Raw genomic sequence first — 18,898 nt, 5'->3', positions numbered from 1 at the left:
CCTACTTAGCAATCTCCCAAAAGAACATGCGACGGTCTTCAAATAATGCAAAATGCAGCGGTCAGACTTATCTTCGGGCTAAAGAAACTCGATCATGTAACACCCTACTACCGGCAGTTGCACTGGCTGCCGATGGAAGCACGGGTAAAGTTTAAATTCGCCTGCCTCTGTTTCAAAGTATTATATGGACTAGCCCCCAAATACATATCGGACCTTTTCTGCTTCTCTACCAACAAACGCAAGAGAAGCACACATTCAAACTTCATTTCCCCACCAGTTAGAGGTTGCAAACTGAAAAAACACCACGTACACCTTCTCTCACACCGGGCGGCCCTATAGGGTAAAGACCTAGAGCAATTGCTCTCGCCCACTACTTACGAAGAATTTAGGAAGCGTCTAAAAACATACCTGTTCCTGAAATACCTAGACAACTGACCTGTTCTCCCCCTTACTCACTCACTCTTTCCGCTCTCAAGTCCAATTATTCTGTACCTTCTCTAATCTTTTGTAAACCACATAGAACTTCACGGTATTGCGGTATATAAACTGTTATTATTATTATTATTATGTTCCAGACCCAACGCTCATAGCCAACCCCAAAGAATGAAAAAAACAACAACTTCTAGTCACAGCCAAAGGTATCCTGGCATGACATGTCATTCCTCCCAACCAGGCAAGTAATAGTTAAAAAACTAAACAAAACCCTGCAACTTGCCATGGAGCCTCCAAGAACCAGCACCACGACCACAAATATAGGGCTCCTTTGACGAAGGTGCCTTAGGGCTTTAACGCGTGCTAAAATGCCATCATTACTTTCTAAAAACGCTAGCGCACCATTCTAAAAGGAGCCCATGGTTTCATTTTCACCTGGACCTGGAGGAGGTCTTGGAAAGGGACTTGGGAGTTCTGATCGACAAGTCGATGAAGCCGTCCACACAATGTGCGGCGGCAGCAAAAAGGGCAAAAAGAATGCTAGGAATGATAAAGAAGGGGATCACGAACAGATCAGAGAAGGTTATCATGCCGCTGTACCGGGCCATGGTACGCCCCTCACCAGTGCGTCCAGCACTGGTCGCCATACATGAAGAAGAACACGGTACTACTCGAAAGGGTCCAGAGAAGAGCGACTAACATGGTTAAGGGGCTGGAGGAGCTGCCGTACAGCGAAAGATTAGAGAAACTGGGCCTCTTCTCCCTCGAACAGAGGAGATTGAGAGGGGACATGATCAAAACATTCAAGGTACTGAAGGGAATAGACTTAGTAGATAAGGACAGGTTGTTCACCCTCTCCAAGGTAGGGAGAACAAGAGGGCACTCTCTAAAGTTGAAAGGGGATAGATTCCGTACAAACGTAAGGAAGTTCTTCTTCACCCAGAGAGTGGTGGAAAACTGGAACGCTCTTCCAGAGGCTGTTATAGGGGAAAACACCCTCCAAGGATTCAAGACAAAGTTAGACAAGTTTTTGCTGAACAAGAACGTGCGCTGGTAGGGCTAGTCTCAGTTAGGGTGCTGTTTTTTGACCAAAGGGCCGCCGTGTGAGTGGACTGCTGGGCACGATGGAACACTGGTCTGACCCAGCAGCGACAATTCTTATGTTCTTATGTTATGAGTCTCAATTTCAAGAAACTCTCGGTCCTCGGCACTTTTTCCAGAGAATAGCTGAGGTAATAATAACGGGGATAATCCGATAAGCCGTCTGTATGTGTGAAACAGCATTTTCGTGTACAAATAGGTGTTCCTAAAACTGCCCTGGGTCCACCCAGAAAGAGCTGCTGTTGCAGTAGAAACCATTCACAGTGTAGGGTTATTCTGCAACGTGGCACTTCTGATTAATGGGCTTTAGTATCCATTCACCCGCGATGGGGTTTCACTCCGCTTTCTGATGTGCCATAGCTGTACCTGTCCATGAAAGGGAAACCCACTATTAAAGTCATCAACCAGACACAGCAAATCCCTGGTTTGCATTACATTCCAATTACCCATTCCATAATTACCTTCTCATTGCCGCTAATCACCTGATGACATCATCTCAGGAAGTAAGGCAACCCTCCCTATTTGTTCTGCACAGTGACTGACAGTGCCAAGAAGGTGAATCAGAACGAGGTATCCAGCAAGCAGGAGTTGAAAGACCCAGACACACCCTGGGGTGCTCCAGTAACATCAGGACTAATTGCCAGACTCACACTGCGGTCAGCGTAGCAGATATATAGGTAAATCGTTTATTGGTAGATGTTGGCTAATCCTGCTTTTCGGAATGGACTCGGTGTTCCTAGCAGTGAGCAGAACCTACGACTGCAGTCCCACACCTTTAAATCGTTGCTATATAAAACTCCATCATTTATTTATAAAGACTTAATTCCATACTCTTCTCAAAAACTTTACGATCTAATGAACAGCTGTTATTGGTTATTCCGACTCTTAAATTCATAAGTACCCGAAGACAATATATCTTCACCGTTACTGCACCACAAACATGGAATTCTCTCCCACTATATTTAAGGGTAGAGAAAAATCTTGAAAAATTCAAAAGTCAACTTAAGAGCTTTCTTTTTAAAGATGCTTTCAATACTTAATTGAAATGCTAATTGCTCTTCATTACTACCATTCATACCAGTCATTCGAAGATTTTATTTTCAAATTTATTTTGTTTTTCCCCTTCCTTTTCTAATTTACCCTCAATGTTCTCTCCTTTCCTATTATAAATTGTATTTCTTTCCCCTCTATCCCAGTGTTTCCTGTAGTAATTTGTCTAGTATTTTAATGATTTTTATATTTTTATTTATATTATTGTTATTGTTTTATCCGGTATTTTTTAGTATATGTAAATCGCTTAGTAATTATGATAGGCGATCAATCAAATAATGAATAAACTTGAAACTTGAAAACTTGAAACTTGCATTCATCAGGCAGACTGGGTGATGCATAAGAGCACACTTTCTAAAACAAAATATGGAGCCTTGTCTGAGCAGGAGGAAGGCCAAGAGAAAAGGCAGAAGGGAATATATTTTCATGCAAAGAATAGTTAAACTCCGGAACACATCGCCAGAGGATGTGGTGACACCAGTTAACGTAGCTGGTTTTTTAAAAAAAGGTTTGGACAAGTTCCTGGAGGAAAAGTCCATAGTCTGCTATTGAGACAGACATGGTGGAAGCCACTGCTTGCCCTGGGATTGGTAGCATGGAATGTTGCTACTATTTGGGTTTCTGCCAGGTACATGTGACCTGGACTGGGCTAGATGGACCATTGGGCTGACCCAGTAGGGCTCCTCTTATGTTCTTATGACTTGTGCACAAATAATCTAAGCAGAGAGCAGGAGATGGGGAAAGTCTGGATCTCCAGAACTCCGTCCTCCAGGGTTAGTGGTCATATGACCACAAATTATGGCAAAAAAAAAGTCACCAACCTTTTTTTTCAGGGTGACCAGATCTCTGACCCACTAGGAAACAAAGGACTTTAGATAAACAGTCAAAGAGCCAGTGCTGCACAGGGGTTACACGTGGCAGTGTGATGAATGAGTGGTAGGGTGTGCTTTACCTCCAAGAATTAAAGGGCCAGCAGCGGAAATGCAGGGCTACAGCACAGAGCTTCTAGCCTGGAGACTCTACCACAGCGTTTCCCAATGTTTTTGTGACTGTGACCCCATGGATGAGACCCAATAAAATTGAATGCCCCTCCCCCCGGAGGTGCACAATAATGATGCACCTGTAGAAAGCCCACCTAGGTCGTGACCCCAAATGTGGGTTTTGTGACCTCATTTGGGGGTCACAAACCCCTGCTTTGGGAAGCTCTGTTCCACCATGTCCCATTAAGCCTCATGTATGTCACCTTGGTCAAGTCACTTAAACTCCCAAGTTTCAGCATGTTGAGGTTAAGGTCTTTGGACGGTTAATCTTCAGATCTGGTTCGTTGCCTTACTCATTGCTGTATACACCAATTATAATATTTGTGCAGATGTGATCAGGGGTTGGTCCACGTTTCTTTTGTGGATCCAGCTTCTGGGGCTCAGGCTGGTGTAAGAACAGCATTCCCAGTTCCTGGTGATGGGGGAGACCGTGATAAACTCCAGTGGCCAGATTCAGAGCACACATGTGCCGGGTTCTGGAGAATGTGAAGGATATGGCCACTGGCCAAGGCCTGTCACTTCAGAGACAGGGTGTAAGGGCCAAAATCTCTGTTAACCTGCAAAATGAAGGCTCACAACACTCGAACCAAACTGGAAACCCAAAGGAGCGCATGAAAACTGCTGGGTCAAAGAAAATTGAACAAAAAAAAAGTCGGTAAGCCCACCAATTCCGTTCTTCTGATGTCAGAGTGCTGGCTCCTTTCTTTGTTCAGCTCTGCTCAAGTTCCTGGAAAGTTTCTGCAACCACTTTTTTTTAAAGCTGAGGTCGTCTGGTGCTTGATTACTCAGGGCAAAGTGAGGTTTTCTTATTCTTGGATTGTAGCTGAGCATTTCCTGAGGAGGTAAAAAAACCAGCTTCTACTGCAAAATGACCATGGAACAAATTTGTCATTTTGAAGGTGTGTTTACCTCAAGGAGGTCTGTGACCCGTAAGTTACATGTTACACCGCGAAGAAAACATTTCCTGGAGCAGGTCGTGGAGCTGGGACAGGAAGAGCCTTTACGCTGGCACGAGAGAAAGAGAGAAGATCCTTTAAGGAGGCAAGCATGCATGTCGATCTGTCTGGCAAGCACAGGAATGATGTAGAGGCAAGGCCATTAATAGAAAATTGGACATTTTACTGCTGTGATACAAACAGCCTGGTGCAGGGGTCGGCAAACTTTTTGTGTGTTGTGGTTGTTCTGGATGCCTCAATAAAGATATTATTTAAAAAAAAAAAAAAAAAAAAGAGCCAATTTATCCAAAAAATTTGACCCAAGATTTACAAAGAACCACAATGGGTAGAAAAGGGAGTTTGAGATATTCCAGGTCTCTCACTCTCTCTCCCCCCCCCCACCCCTCCCAAGGTCAAGCACCTGTCCTCTCTTTCTTCCCTCCAACCCCTCACAGGTCTCTGTATCTCTCTTCCTTCCCTTCTGTTCCTGCCCGTTCTCCTCCCTCCAACCCTTAGCCAAGCCCCAACCCTTTAATCTCCCTCCCAATCCCATGATCCCCCCTCCCCCGGGGCCTACCGAGGATCCAGCTGTGGTCCAGCTGAGTCTTCGTGGCGGGAGCACAGCCCTCTCGCTCCTATCTCCACGCAACCATCTTCTAAAATGGCTACCGTGAGCTACTAAGAGAGGTCGTGGCAGCCATTTTAGAAGGCAGCTGCAAGGTGTAAAGAACAAGTGGGCCACGTTTCTGCCACAAAGACTGCCCCCCCCTCACTGACCACTAGGTACCTCAGTAGGCCTGAGGTGGGGGGGGGGGGGAGAAATCCACATAAGGGCACACTAAGGCAGCTATGTAAAACGGCCCCTAAATCACTACCAAGCTCTGTGGTTAAACTGTGAAAGCGAGGAGTTCTGGGTGTGAATGAACTAGAAGATCCCGTATGCTCAGCTACTCAAGAGGGTGGTGTACAAGAGAGGAAGGCAAAGGGTGTCCTGGATAAGGAGCGATATCCGAAAAGCCAACAGACTTCTACAGCTGGAAACTGGGATCGATTCTGGACAGGTTAGATAGGTCAGTTAAGTTTTTTTCTGCTGTTCTCTCTCATGTTACTGTGTACGTAATTATTTCAGCCTGTTTGACCCTTGGGTTGGTAATTTGTGGTAGATTCTTTTGTGCTATTTATATATTGAAATCTTGTTTTTATTGTTTTGGGTTTACTTATATTACATCTGGGAGTGACTCTGGACCGCTACCTTAGCCTTGAAGCTCACACCGACTCACTGGTCAGAAAAGGCTTCTCAACATTGTGGAAACTAAGAACCATCAGAAAGTACTTCGATGCTATCTCATTCCGCTTACTGGTCCAATCCTCCATTCTGAGCTTACTCGACTACTGCAACATCATTTATTTGGGGTCTTTCAAAAAAACCATTCAGAGACTCCGAATCATCCAAAACTCGGCAATCCATAACTCCCTACATTACATTACATTACAGATTTCTATTCCGCCATTACCTTTCGGTTCAAAGCGGATTACAAAAAGAGTTATGGAAGAAGGGTTACAACGTTAGATCAGAGAAGGTTTCCAAGAGAGGGAAAAGTAGGATCTGGGGTTAGGGAGGGGATGGTAAGAGGGGGGTTAAGTTTTATCATGGTATTAAGCTTTATTAAGGGATTTCTTGAAGAGTATAGTTTTTATTTCCTTTCTGAACATCTTGTAGTCTGGGGTTGTTGTCAATAGGTTGGAGACTTGGTTGTCTACTACCAAAAACTTCACTGGCTGCCCCTTGAAGCTAGAGTGCTGTTCAAATTTGCCTATCTCTGTTTGAAATCCATTCTTGGTTCGACCCCCCATGTACTTGGATCCCCATTTTAACGATTGTTCATCCAGACCCACACGCAGAGTCCATCCAACACTAAAGACCTGATGTTACAAAAGATTCCCAAGCAAGTCAACTGAACGATTGGCTGAGTAATATTATCACGCACTCCTCATCCTACCTAAATTTCAGAAAATTAGTAAAAACAAACTTGTTTAACCGATTTGTAACCTAAGACCTCTTAAGCCTTATCTCCCCAACACAAACCGAATTGTTCCCCAATTTCTCTTTACCTCCTGCATCCTGCCCACCCCTATTTTCATGGCTTTACATTGTACCTATTTTCGCTGATTGTAAACCGCCTCGGACTACTACGGCTTTGGCGGTATATAAGAATAAAATTATTATTATAACCCACTTAGAATTTTAGACAAACAGGATATGTTATTTTAAATAAATAATACAACCACCCTATCCTGGAGAAGTTCAGGGTGGTATACAATTTTTTTTTCTATCAGGTACTCAAATATTTCCCCCCATCTGTAGCTGGAGCAATGGAAGTTTAGATGACTTGGCCAGGGCCACAGCACTGGGATTGAACCTGCAACCTCAGAGGCAGAAGCTCTAAGCCACACCTCCACTGTAAAAGTAACTCCCATAATACAAATCACCGTATCTGTAAAACTCTATGATTGACTTTTAAAACAAGAAACACAGGACGGCCAGAATTCATTAATACCGTACGCTACTTCGCGTTTTCTTCGTTCCTCGGAGCACAAATCTTGAGGAATTTAAATCTTTTCTTAAACATTCCTTTTCAAAGATGCCTTTCAAGTGTAAATGTCCTTTTAGGGATTTTATTTTATTTTTTTAATTTTATCTTATATAAGTCCACTCGTATTGGGCTTACTTGTTTTTAATCCCTCCCTTTTGTTTATACCTTTATATCTTACTTTTCTTTAATCATTATAGTTCTCCCCTTCTTTTCCACTCGTACCCGTTTGTCTAATCGAGTATGTCATTGTTATGTCTAATCTCGTATGTTTACTTTGTTAAAGTTATGTTTAATTGTATTATCTGTTTTTACCCTATTTTAAAATGTATAACCACCTTGAAATAAATGATAAGGTGGAATATCACATTTTTAATAAACTTGTCTGTACCAGAGACATGCGGTTGCAGCGTGATTTCTATTTCACGTTTTCTGACTTATTGCTTAAACAGGTTTTGTGCACACAGCTTTTGAAAAGAAGCAAAGCCAACAGTTGGTTCTTTCTGCACCTTGAGCTTTCAATCAGTGTTTATAATATGTTGGCCAACAACTTTACAACAATAATTATTTCTGTACCAGGTCCCAGAAAACAAATACAGTGGTGGTACCTCAGAATCCAAATGCCCCAGAACGCGAACGATTTGGAATCTGAACAGTTTTTTTTTCTTAATTTTTGCCCCGGAATCTGAACGCTGCTTTGGAATCCGAACTGGAAAAGGGTAGAAATACATTTGTGTAATGAAAAAGAGAGGGAAAAGGATCAAAACAAAAGGGAGGAGAACATAAAATAAATAATCTAACATTTTGTAGAAAAGATTAAGATGAATAAGAAATGCAAGGAGCGAAGTTCCATTACAGTCCTTAAAAGGACTATTATACTCCAAATGCGTCTTTAAAAAGAAAGGCCTTCAAGCTACTTTTAAAATTTATCAAGTGTTGAAATTTCTCTTATATAATTTGGTGCTGAGTTCCAGATGGTAGAGGCCGTAACAGAAAAGATATTAGTACGCAGGTGCCAATGTGTCTTAAAGAGGGAATGGATAACAGGTTTTGATTAGAAGAACGTAATGTGCGATGGGGGGGTGGGGGGATTAATAACCTGTTGATGAAATCAGGTAGACCGGAAGCTATAGTTTTATGTATCGGTAACATTATTTTATAAGTAACTAGCTGATGCCCCAGCGTTGCACGGGTATTTAATTATAGCAATAACACTGTAAATGGATTCAAATAAAGATACTTTATAGTGGTGAATGAAATTATTTTTTTTACAGCTTAATAAAAAGTACAATATTCAAATTATAATGTGAAATATTTGACAAAATGAATACAATACAACTAACGCAAAACGTGATTATAAACAACAATTTTAGTTTCACCTCCTGGAGCAAGAACATATAAATTCTTGGGTGAACCCACCCTTGAGCAAGCAACATAGAGTTGTGGGCCGCGAGACCCCCAGAACATATCACCTCAGGTAGTGAGGGATCAGCATACCAAGTTTCGTTCAAATCGGTCGAGCCGTTTTTGAATTACAGTGAGAATGGCAGCTTTTTACATTTTTTCCATTGACATGAATGGGTGAAATCTGATTTTCTGTTTGTAGCTCCGCCCACGTGTGCAGGTGGGCCGCGAGACCCCCAGAACATATCACCCCAGGTAATGAGGGATCTGCATACCAAGTTTCGGTCAAATCGGTCAAGCCGTTTTTGCGTGATCGCGGCACATACACACATACATACCTCCGATTTTATATATATAGATTCGATGATCTATGGGAAGCCAATGGGCGTTAATCAAAAGTGGTGTGACATGATCAAATTTTTGAGCTTTTGAAATAATTTTAATGGCAGTATTTTGAATAATTTGGAGGCGTTTTATTTCTTTCTTAGTGACGCCTTTATATAATGCATTGCTATAGTCTAGACATGAAATGACTAGCGAATGAATAAGAGTATTTAAAGAAGTTTGGTCTAATAACGTAGAAACAGATCTAATCATTCGGAGGCGGTAAAAACATTTCTTGACTACTGAACTTATATGATCATGGAACGAAAATTTTCCGTCAAGAATAACTCCAAGAAGTTTAACAGAAGTAACTATTTGAACAGGAACAGAGTTTATTGTAATAGAGACGGAAGAGGAGAAACCAAAGCCCAAAGCTTCCCCTCTGATGCAGCTTCCTGTTTCCGCCTGAGAGGGAAGCTTTGGGCTGAGCACCACTTGCAGCTGCCTTTGCTGATCTTGCTGTCTCTACCGGTGGGGATCCCGATCTTGCTGTCTCTGCTGTTGGGGGGTCCCGATCTTGCTGTCTTTGTGGGACCAAGGAACGGATTAATCAAGTTTCTATTATTTTCAATGGGAAAAATTGTCTTGGAACTCAAACGGAGTTCTGGAACGGATTAGTGCATAAGGATACAACCGCCTGGACAGGCATCATTCTTTGACGTGATTGGTCCTTGAAAACTAACGGCAAGACATTTTTTTTAATGCAGAAGTTATCCTAAATGGCGCAACAAAGCAATCAAGGCTTTGTTACCGTTTGGATCTTCTTATCATTGCAAACTTGAATTTTCAGCTCTGACAGACATTAAAATCGAAAAAAAAGAGTGAACAACTGCAGATGGTGGCTGATGAAATGCAAGTTTGCTTGTTGCGTTTTGAGTTAATTTACACTCAAAAACACGCCTTGATTAGCAATTCTATTAATCTACTTTAGGTTCACTGTTGTTACAATTACCCAGACATAGCTTAAAGAACTTTAAATAAATAACTCTGAAATTTAATTTTTTGTTGGTTTTGCAGTTTTATAATTTCAATTATAATGTGGCACAAAAATCATTTGCTCCGTTTAGTGTGCCGGAGCTAAAAAAAAATAAAAGTTTGAGACACTGCTCTACAGTAATAGAGAGGTGGGGGTTCACCCTCTCTGCCCTGCCATGAGGATCTCCCAGCTGTTGGAAGTACCAGTCTCTCTCCATCCTCATTTATTTAGTCGAATTTCTAGCCCAATCTCCCAGAAGAGCCCAGAACGGGTTACAAGATTACAACTTCATATACAGCAGATACACAGAACAACTAATCCAAAGGATGACGAGCAATAGCAGAAATTCCTATGTACACTTCTCCCACCGTATTCGCGGGGGATGCAGGCGGACCATAGGCGCGAATAACTTTTTATATGTTCTTCGTGGTTTTTGAAACAAGGCATTATTACTACTATTGAAATTCGCAAATTTTTATTATACAACAATCCCTGTACAGTCATAATCTCAGGGCAAAAAATAAAGTTCAATATTGAGAGTTCAGTACTGGAATACCCAACGATTCCCAGAGAATTAAGGGCTTGGAGCAGGCAAGCAGCCATTTCCAGCGATTTTCTCCATGCATGCTGGGAAGAAGCCTTTCTCTCAATGGATGCTAGGAAGCAGTGATTTTAAGAGTGATTGGTAAGCAATAAACTTTTTTATCGGTACAGTAAAAGGAAAAAGTCAGCAGCTGAAAAATCACGAATAAGTAAATCCACAGATATGGAAACCGTGGATATGGCGGGAAAAGTGTACGTGTTTTGGGTACTGAGCATAGTAACATGACAAACGATAGGTATTTAAATGACACTATCATATCTCCCCTCTCCCACCTTTCCTCCATAGTATACAGATTGAGATCTTTTAGTCTGTCCCCATACGTCTTATGACGAAGACCACGCGCCATTTTAGTAGCCTTCCTCTGGACTGACTCCATCCTTTTTATGTCTTTTTGAAGGTGCGGCCTCCAGAACTGTACACAATAAAAGGAGCCCAAAGACAGTTAAGACCTCAGGTTGTACAGTTAGGGGCATCTTATGTTCTCAGATCTCCTTGTAATGTGTGGTTACTCATGAGGGGGTCCGATATGTTGGGGTTATTTTTTTTGACTCAAAGCAATTGTCTGATTTCCTAGTTGGGAAACAGATTGCAGCCTCAAGCACTCCTCAAAGTCGGCTCAATGAACAGTCATTGGACCAACTCCAAGCATTGTCTTGGGGTTTTTTCTTTTGCATCTCTTTGCTTTTCCTTGCTCTCTCTCTTATTGTGGGTTAACAACAATATAATTCTAGACAGATTTCCTTATCACAGTATAATGTGTTATATATTATGCTATTTTTTTTCTTATCATGTAAAAATTTAAATATATGCCTTAAATTTTTTAAAAAAATTTTTATAAGACAAACAAAGTCAGAAGGGGTGAACTGTAGACTAAGAGCAGGCGAGAACTGCAGAGAAGGAAAGAGAAAATGTGGGAAGAGGTGAAGGAGAGATGCCAAGAGGCAGAGCGTGAGAGCCAGAGAGATCAGGAGACAAGCAGGAAGCACAGAATTAAAAGAGAAAGAAATAGGGAAACCAGAGACGGGGGGAAAAAAAGAGAGAGACAGAGAAAAAGCAAAAGGTTTTAAAGCTGCACATAAGCAGAGTTGTGAAAGAAAAGTCTTCCCACAGAAAAAAATAACGAGCAGGAAGAACTCCCTAGAATCCTGGGGGAAACAGGAAAAACAGCATCAAAATATGTTAAATCCTGTCACCAGGCCAGAAATGTAAATTGGAGCAGAGACGATAGCAATCATCACCAGAATTCTGCGACCACCCTCATTACTGTCTTCTCCATGCTTAGGAGTAATTAGAACAATAACATTTAAGTCCTTTTTTTTTTTTTTTTTTTACTTCATTTATTCATAACGGCTCTGGCCACACATGTATGCATTGTTTCCTGAATGTGAGAGAGAACACGAGAGGAAAGGAGAGGCTAGGCTGGGTCAAATGATGGAAGAGATGGAACAAGAAAGAGGAGAAGAGAGACACTCAGAGGAAGAGAAAAAGAACATGAGAGATAAAGGAGTCACTCAGAAGAAGAGAGGGAGATGGAACAAGAAAGAGGAGAGAGAGAGAGAACAAGAGAGGGAGATGGAACAAGAACGAGGAGAGACACAGAGAGAGAGAGAGAGAACAAGAGAGGAAGAAGAGAGGGAGATGGAACAAGAACAAGGAAAGACACTCAGAGGAAGAAAAAAAGAACAAGGGAGAATAAAGGAGTCGCTCAGAAGAAGAGAACGAAAAAGAGGAGAGACAGAGAGAGAACAAGAGAGGAAGAAGAGAGGGAGATGGAACAAGAAAGAGGAGAGACACTCAGAGAGAGAGACAGAGAGAGAGAGAGAACAAGAGTGGAAGAATAGAGGGAGATGGAACAAGAAAGAGGAGAGATACTCAGAGGAAGAGAAAAAGAACGAGAGAATAAAGGAGTCACTCAGAAGAAGAGAGGAAGATAGAATGAAAAAGAGGAGACAGAGAGAACAAGAGAGGAAGAACAGAGGGAGATGAAACAAGAATGAGGAGTGACAGAGAGAGAGAGAGAGAACAAGAGAGGAAGATAGAACGAGAAAGAGGAGAGACAGAGAGAGAACAAGAGAGGAGAAAGAAGAAAAAAGGCCAGGGGTGAGGCAGGCGATAAAAAAACTGCCAGATATCATATGAATATTACAGAGATGCTCCAATCATGTTGGGATTTATTCTACAGACAGTTAAAAGACAACTGGACTCAATGGACCATTGGTCTGATCCAGTAAGGCTATTCTTATGTTCTTATGACGTCCAACTTTATTCGTCATTTTTGACCATACAAACATCCAAGTTAGAAACATCCAAATCAGTACCACCATTGTAATGGACTGGCCTCATAGACATGCCAACAGAGCAGTGGGGCACCTTAGAGGGCACTGCTGTGATCTTCACAAAAAGAGTGCCAGATATACATCTCACCATATACCCTTTAAAATTTATGTTCAGCCCTCCAAAACTTCCCTAATACCTACTATACCCACTTGTCTAACACCCTTTAATTCTGACTTCTGTGGTAAGCAAATGGTGACGTTTCTGGAATCTGGTGGATTCACTAGAGGTAGGTCTTGTCAGACAAATCTGATCAATTTCTTTGACTGGGTGACCAGAGAATTAGATAGAGGGAGTGCACTAGATGTGGTGTACAGTATTTAGATTTTAGCAAAGCCTTTGACAGTGTTCCACACAGACATCTAATAAATAATCTGAGTGCCCTCGGGATGGGTCCCAAAATGACAGACTGGGTCACGAACTGGTTCAGTGGAAGGCGACAGAGGGTAGTAATCATTGGAGGAAAGGGATGTTACCAGTGGTGTGCCTCAAGGTTCTGTTCTTGGCCCTGTTCTTTTTAACATTTTTATAAGTGATATTGCTGAAGGGCTATCAGGTAAGATTTGCCTCTTTGCAGATGATACCAAAATCTGCAATAGAGTAGACACCCCAGATGGTGTGAATAACATGAAGAAAGACCTGGTGAAGCTTGAAGAATGGTCTGTCCCCTTGAGCTTGTATAAGTTTGTGCGACTCACAAATGGAAGATTAGATTAGATTAGGTCATGCATTTTGGCTGCAAAAACCTGAAGGAACGGTGAAGAACTTATGTGCACGACAGAAGAGCGGGACTTGGGTGTGATTGTATAAGTATCTACCATGTCCTACAAAAATGATCAAAAAACTGCAGACCATTCAGAACACAGCTCTCAGACTAATCTATTCCCTCGGAAAATATGACCACATAACTAACGCCTACCTAGACTCACATTGGCTACCTATTAGAGCCAGAATCCAATTCAAACTATACTGTCTAATCTTCAAAGTACTCAACGGTACAGCACCTGCCTATCTAATCGATCGCCTACACCGCAACCTTCCACCCAGAATAAGAAGAACACTGACACCATTCTCATACCCACCACTCAACGGCACTCATCGTAAAAAGCTTTACGATAACCTCATAGCAACGCATGCAGCAAAACTCGAACCCTCCATAACCAGATTGTTAACCTCAACATCTGACTTCAAAGCATTCCGCAAAGAACTCAAAACGCTACTTTTCAAAAAGCATATTCAAAACACCTAATCTCCTCTTCCACATACACCGACCAGGTTACCCACTCCCTGACACCATATCCTCAACCGACCAAAAAAAAAAAAAAAAAACTAATTCATCCTACCGATTCATATTACCTACCAACGCCTGGAAAAAGATTTGATATGTAATGTAATATAACTGCTTTCATCCAATGTTACCAAGTCTATACTCATTCTGTAACTATGTCTTACCCTAAATGTCATGTACCCTCCTGGAAATGTCCAGCTTCTTCTTATGTAATCCGCTTTGAACCGCAAGGTACAAGCGGAATAGAAATCACAAATGTAATGTAATGTAATGTAATTGTATGTGATGATCTTAAAGTGGCCAAACAGGTTGAAAAGGTGATGGCGAAAGCTAGAAGGATGCTAGGTTGCATAGGGAGAGGTATGGCCAGTCTGGTGAGTTCTCATTTACAATATTGTGTACAATTCTGGAGGCCGCACTTCCAAAAAGATATAAAAAGGATGGAGTCAGTCCAGAGGAAGGCTACTAAAATGGTATGTGGTCTTCATCATAAGGCATATGGGGATTTAAAGATCTTAATATGTATACTTTGGAGAAAAGGCTGGAGAGGGAAGATATGATAGAGACGTTTAAATACCTACGTGGCATAAATGCGCATGAGTTGAGTCTCTTTCATTTGAAAGGAAGCTCTGGAATGAGAGGGCATAGGATGAAGTCAAGATGCGATAGGTTCAGGAGTAATCTAAGGAAATACTTTTTTACAAAAGGTTGGTAGATGCGTGGAACAGTCTCTTGGAAGAAATGGTGGAGACGGAGACCTTGTCTGAATTCAAGAAAGCCTGGGATAGGCATGTGGGATCATCAAGTTTCAAATCCAAATAAACTTGAAACTTGATGCTAATGCATTTTTTATGTAATTCGCTTAGATTTATAAGCGAAACATCAAATCCAAATAAACTTGAAACTTGAGAGAGAGGAAGAGATAATGGTTACTGTGAATGAGCAAACTGGATGGGTCATTTGGCCTTCATCTGCCATCATATTTCTATGTTTCCACCCCAATAGCCCATATGGCTGCAGGTGTCACCACCTGTATATGGCAGTATAGTAGGGTTTTGATGGGCTGATAACACCATAAATCAGGGGTAGGCAATTCCGGTCTTCGAGAGCCGGAGCCAGGTCAGGTTTTCAGGATATCCACAATGAATATGCACTGCCTCCTTGAGATGTAAACCTATCTCATGCATATTTATTGTGGATATTCTGAAAACCTGATCTGGCTTCGGCTCTCGAGGACCGGAATTGCCTACCTCTGCCATAAATGTAGTGGTTAGAGTGTCTTATGGGCCTGGGTCCTCCTCTCTATGGTTCATTACCCCTTCCACCAAGTTACTTAAGACATCTGTGTGATGCTGTACTAGGCTTTCCCATACCAAATGCTGATATTCTAGAGACAGGTATGTACTCTTTCATTCAGAATTTTTGGTGTGTGTGTGGGGGGGAGGGGGGTCATACTTTCATGTATCCAGTGGTTATCTGATCAGTTTGGGTATCTTTATGGCACTTAGACACTTCTAAAATAGGTCTAGCTCCGAACATCTAAGTTCTATCCAGGACATTTTGCAAAAGGTTTGATTATTCTCGCAAGATACATAAGTCTAGCACACCCACTCTTAACACGCCCCCTTGAACTCTGGATGCACAGTGGGTGAAATATCTCACTAGACATCCAGGAAAACTGTTTTGATTATCGTCACTCGGACGTCCCAGCAACCAACATAGGCAATTTTTTGGATGTTTAAATTTTTTAATTATGCCCCTGATTTGTGACATTACAGAATTCACAGCCTATAATTAGCACATATGTCAAAGGAAAGGGTTGACAGTACAAGAATCCTTTGAAGAAGGTGGTTACAAGGCTGCAATAGACCATGTTATTTATGGGCTGTTTTACTCCTTTGCAGAACTACTGCCCAAAGCATTGAACAAAAAAATTCTCAAGACATCACAACGCAAAGAAGTTTCAGAGCAACATAACACAAGTGGATCAGCAACGTATTGATATAAATCAAATGCAACCTGTAAGGAGAGCCTGTCCCAGGCAGTGTGCGGTGTTTTAATCACAGACTCAGTAAAAACACAGATACGGGGGAAAAACTGAAGGGGTATTTACAGAGGGAGATCAAATCTCAAAACATGCCACAAGGAAAATCCCTTCCCTCAATCAGAAAGAATAATCAAACTTTTATGGAACTCTTAAATATGGAAGGTTTATGCTCAGAGACCCAGAAGTAAAAAAAAGACCAAAACCTCACCATCCAATCATTTCATGGTCTTCCACACTTGACAGCTTATATATTAATGAAGTTAATTGATGTTCATTTCCATATACAGTATGGAATATGGAATATTCTTAAAGAATATTTAAGATAAGTAATACACTTATCTGTTTTTAAGAAGAGAATACTTTGGAAAAGAACATTAACGTCATCATTGTGCAAGCTGTCAAGTGTGGAAGACCATGCAAAGAATGGGTGGGGAGGTTTTTTTGGGGGGAGGGGCTTGACCTCCTTTTTTTTACCTCCAGGTCTCTGAGCATAAACCTTCCATATTTAAGAGTTCCATAAAAGTTTGATTATTCTTTCTGATTGAGGGAAGTGATTTTTCTTGAGGCATGTTTTAATCGCAGGCATTTAATGGGAGTGGTCCAAGCCCCCTTTCTATTATCTCAAGTAATCTCTTTGGAGAGAGACTCCATCTACTCAGTTTTACACCCATGGCGTGGTGGTTTACGCTACAGCCTCAGCACCCTGAGGTTGCGGGTTCAAACCCTGCGCTACTCCTTGTGACCCTGGACAGGTCACTTAATCCTCCACTGCCCAGGGACAGACAGGAAAAATGCTTGAGTACCTGATTTGTAACCCGTTCTGAGCTCATTTGAGAGAATGGGCTAAAAAAAAAAATCAGATGAACATCATATCCCGGTCCCTTGTCCCTTGTTATTTTCAGAGCTTCATCTGCTACTGTAACATCCATTTCTAATATTTTCAAGAGGTAGATATTTGGTGGAGCAGAGTAATACCTGTAATACCTAGTGGTTAGAGAGGCAGGCAGGCAACAGTAAGGCTCGAGTTCGAATCCCAAGGTAATTCCTTGGGGTCTTGAGCAAGTCATTTGACCTTCCCTGCCTTGTATCATGCCAAGAAAACATGAAGAGGGGGGGGGTCCCTAATTGTGAGGTCACTAGGAGCTGGTTCGACTCAAGGACACATCTGGATCAGATCTTTGAAAGGGGTATGATGACAGGGGTGTGTGGGGGGGGGGGGACAGAATCACAGCTGTCTTTGGAAAGGGGGTCATGGAAGGTAATACAGAAGGTCATTCTCAAGTAATTTATTCCACATCCTGACCACCCGCTACAACTCTGCCAGTACCCACGGTCCTGGGCAGACCTGCAGGTCCCAGTTGAAGATGAGAAGAAGTCGTAGGGGAAAACACCCTCCAGGGATTCAAGACAAAGTTGGACAAGTTCCTGCTCAACTGGAAAGTACGCAGGTGAGGCTGGGTTCATTAGAGCACTGGTCTTTGACCTGGGGGCCGCCGCGGGAGCGGACTGATGGGCACGATGGACCACTGGTCTGACCCAGCAGCGGCAATTCTTATGTTCTTATTTGCAACACAATGATATAAAGGACTCCATGGCCTACCACCAGTTGCTCTGTCATAGTATCATTTAAATGATCTTTAATCATAGTCCAATTGTAATGGATGACCCTCTCCCCCCCAGTCTACTGGACTCCATGGGTAAGGGAGTCCTGTTGGTGCTAGACTTTGCATTTCAGATAATCTGTACAAGGAGATCAGATCCTCCTGTGCTCACAGGTAAAGTCCTCAATGACAGGAGAAGGAGGTTAGAACTTCCTCTGGATCCTTCAATCACAGGATGGGAAGGAGAGGGGGTAAGAACTTCCTTTTCAGCCTCAATCATAGGACAGGGAGAAAAGGGATATTAGAGCTTCCTCTGCATCCCTCAGTCACAGGACGGAGAGAAGAGCTTCCTTTGTAGCCCTCAACGACAGGATGGGGAAGAGAAGGGGGTAAGCGCTTCCTCTGGGCCTTTCAATCATAGGATGGGGGAGGGGGGCGGGTTAAGAATTTCTATTGCATGCTTTAGCATCCGACAGCCAACAATTCCATCAATCAATAAATGAGACTCCTTCATGAGGAAAGTCTTGTGTGCCTTACGAGAGGACACATTTCAGCATTAATTCACGCTAGTTGGGGCAGGGGTGGATAAGCCACATTGTTGCAAGTAGTCTGGCTCTTTTAAGAGAGTGATTTGCTTCCAGAGACATCAGACACATTTTGATTAATCAGACTTTTGGGACTTTCCGAACACATGCAAAAGTGCTTAGCACTTCCCCCATCTCAAGGCTCCTATCACCCCCCCCCTCCCAATACGAAACAAAGCTGTAACTCCTCTAGGGATTCTGACATGAATTTAGGGGCGACTGGTAGGGATGGTGGGGGAGGAAGCATCTCTGGTTCCCCCACCTCCCAAACCGTGCATTAAGTCATCCTGACCAAAATTTTAACTATTCTTCAATTCTGCATAAATAAAACACCTCTTACTATTCCAGCCCCACACGGGTGACAACAGACTTCTTTTTATTCCACTACTGAAATTACACATTTCGGACTACGTTGTTCCTTTAGAATTATCCATTTCAAATTATGATTTTTTTATTATTATACGGTTGCTTTTTTTTAAGAAAGTCATTTCTCCACCCACTCCTTTCTCCCCCAATCAGAGTCCCAA

General features: G+C 42.1%; 1 protein-coding gene across 6 annotated transcripts in view; it reads right to left on the bottom strand.

Moving 5' to 3' along the window:
* Nucleotides 1–18,898, bottom strand: part of EPHB2 (EPH receptor B2) — a 376,554-nt gene that overhangs the window by 280,294 nt on the left and 77,362 nt on the right. The window contains exon 1 of one of the 6 annotated variants that reach the window (XM_033922327.1): nucleotides 3,827–3,863. The exons of the other annotated variants lie outside the window; for them this stretch is intronic. The gene's annotated coding sequence lies outside the window, so the exon portion shown is untranslated. Of the gene's footprint in view, nucleotides 1–3,826; nucleotides 3,864–18,898 lie in introns of those variants that run through there. 6 annotated transcript variants of the gene reach the window in all.

The sequence above is a fragment of the Geotrypetes seraphini genome, chromosome 15 (genome assembly GCF_902459505.1).
Source record: "Geotrypetes seraphini chromosome 15, aGeoSer1.1, whole genome shotgun sequence".
In the NCBI taxonomy this organism is placed as follows: Eukaryota; Metazoa; Chordata; class Amphibia; order Gymnophiona; family Dermophiidae; genus Geotrypetes; species Geotrypetes seraphini.
This window is presented reverse-complemented; position numbering and strand designations above follow the sequence as displayed.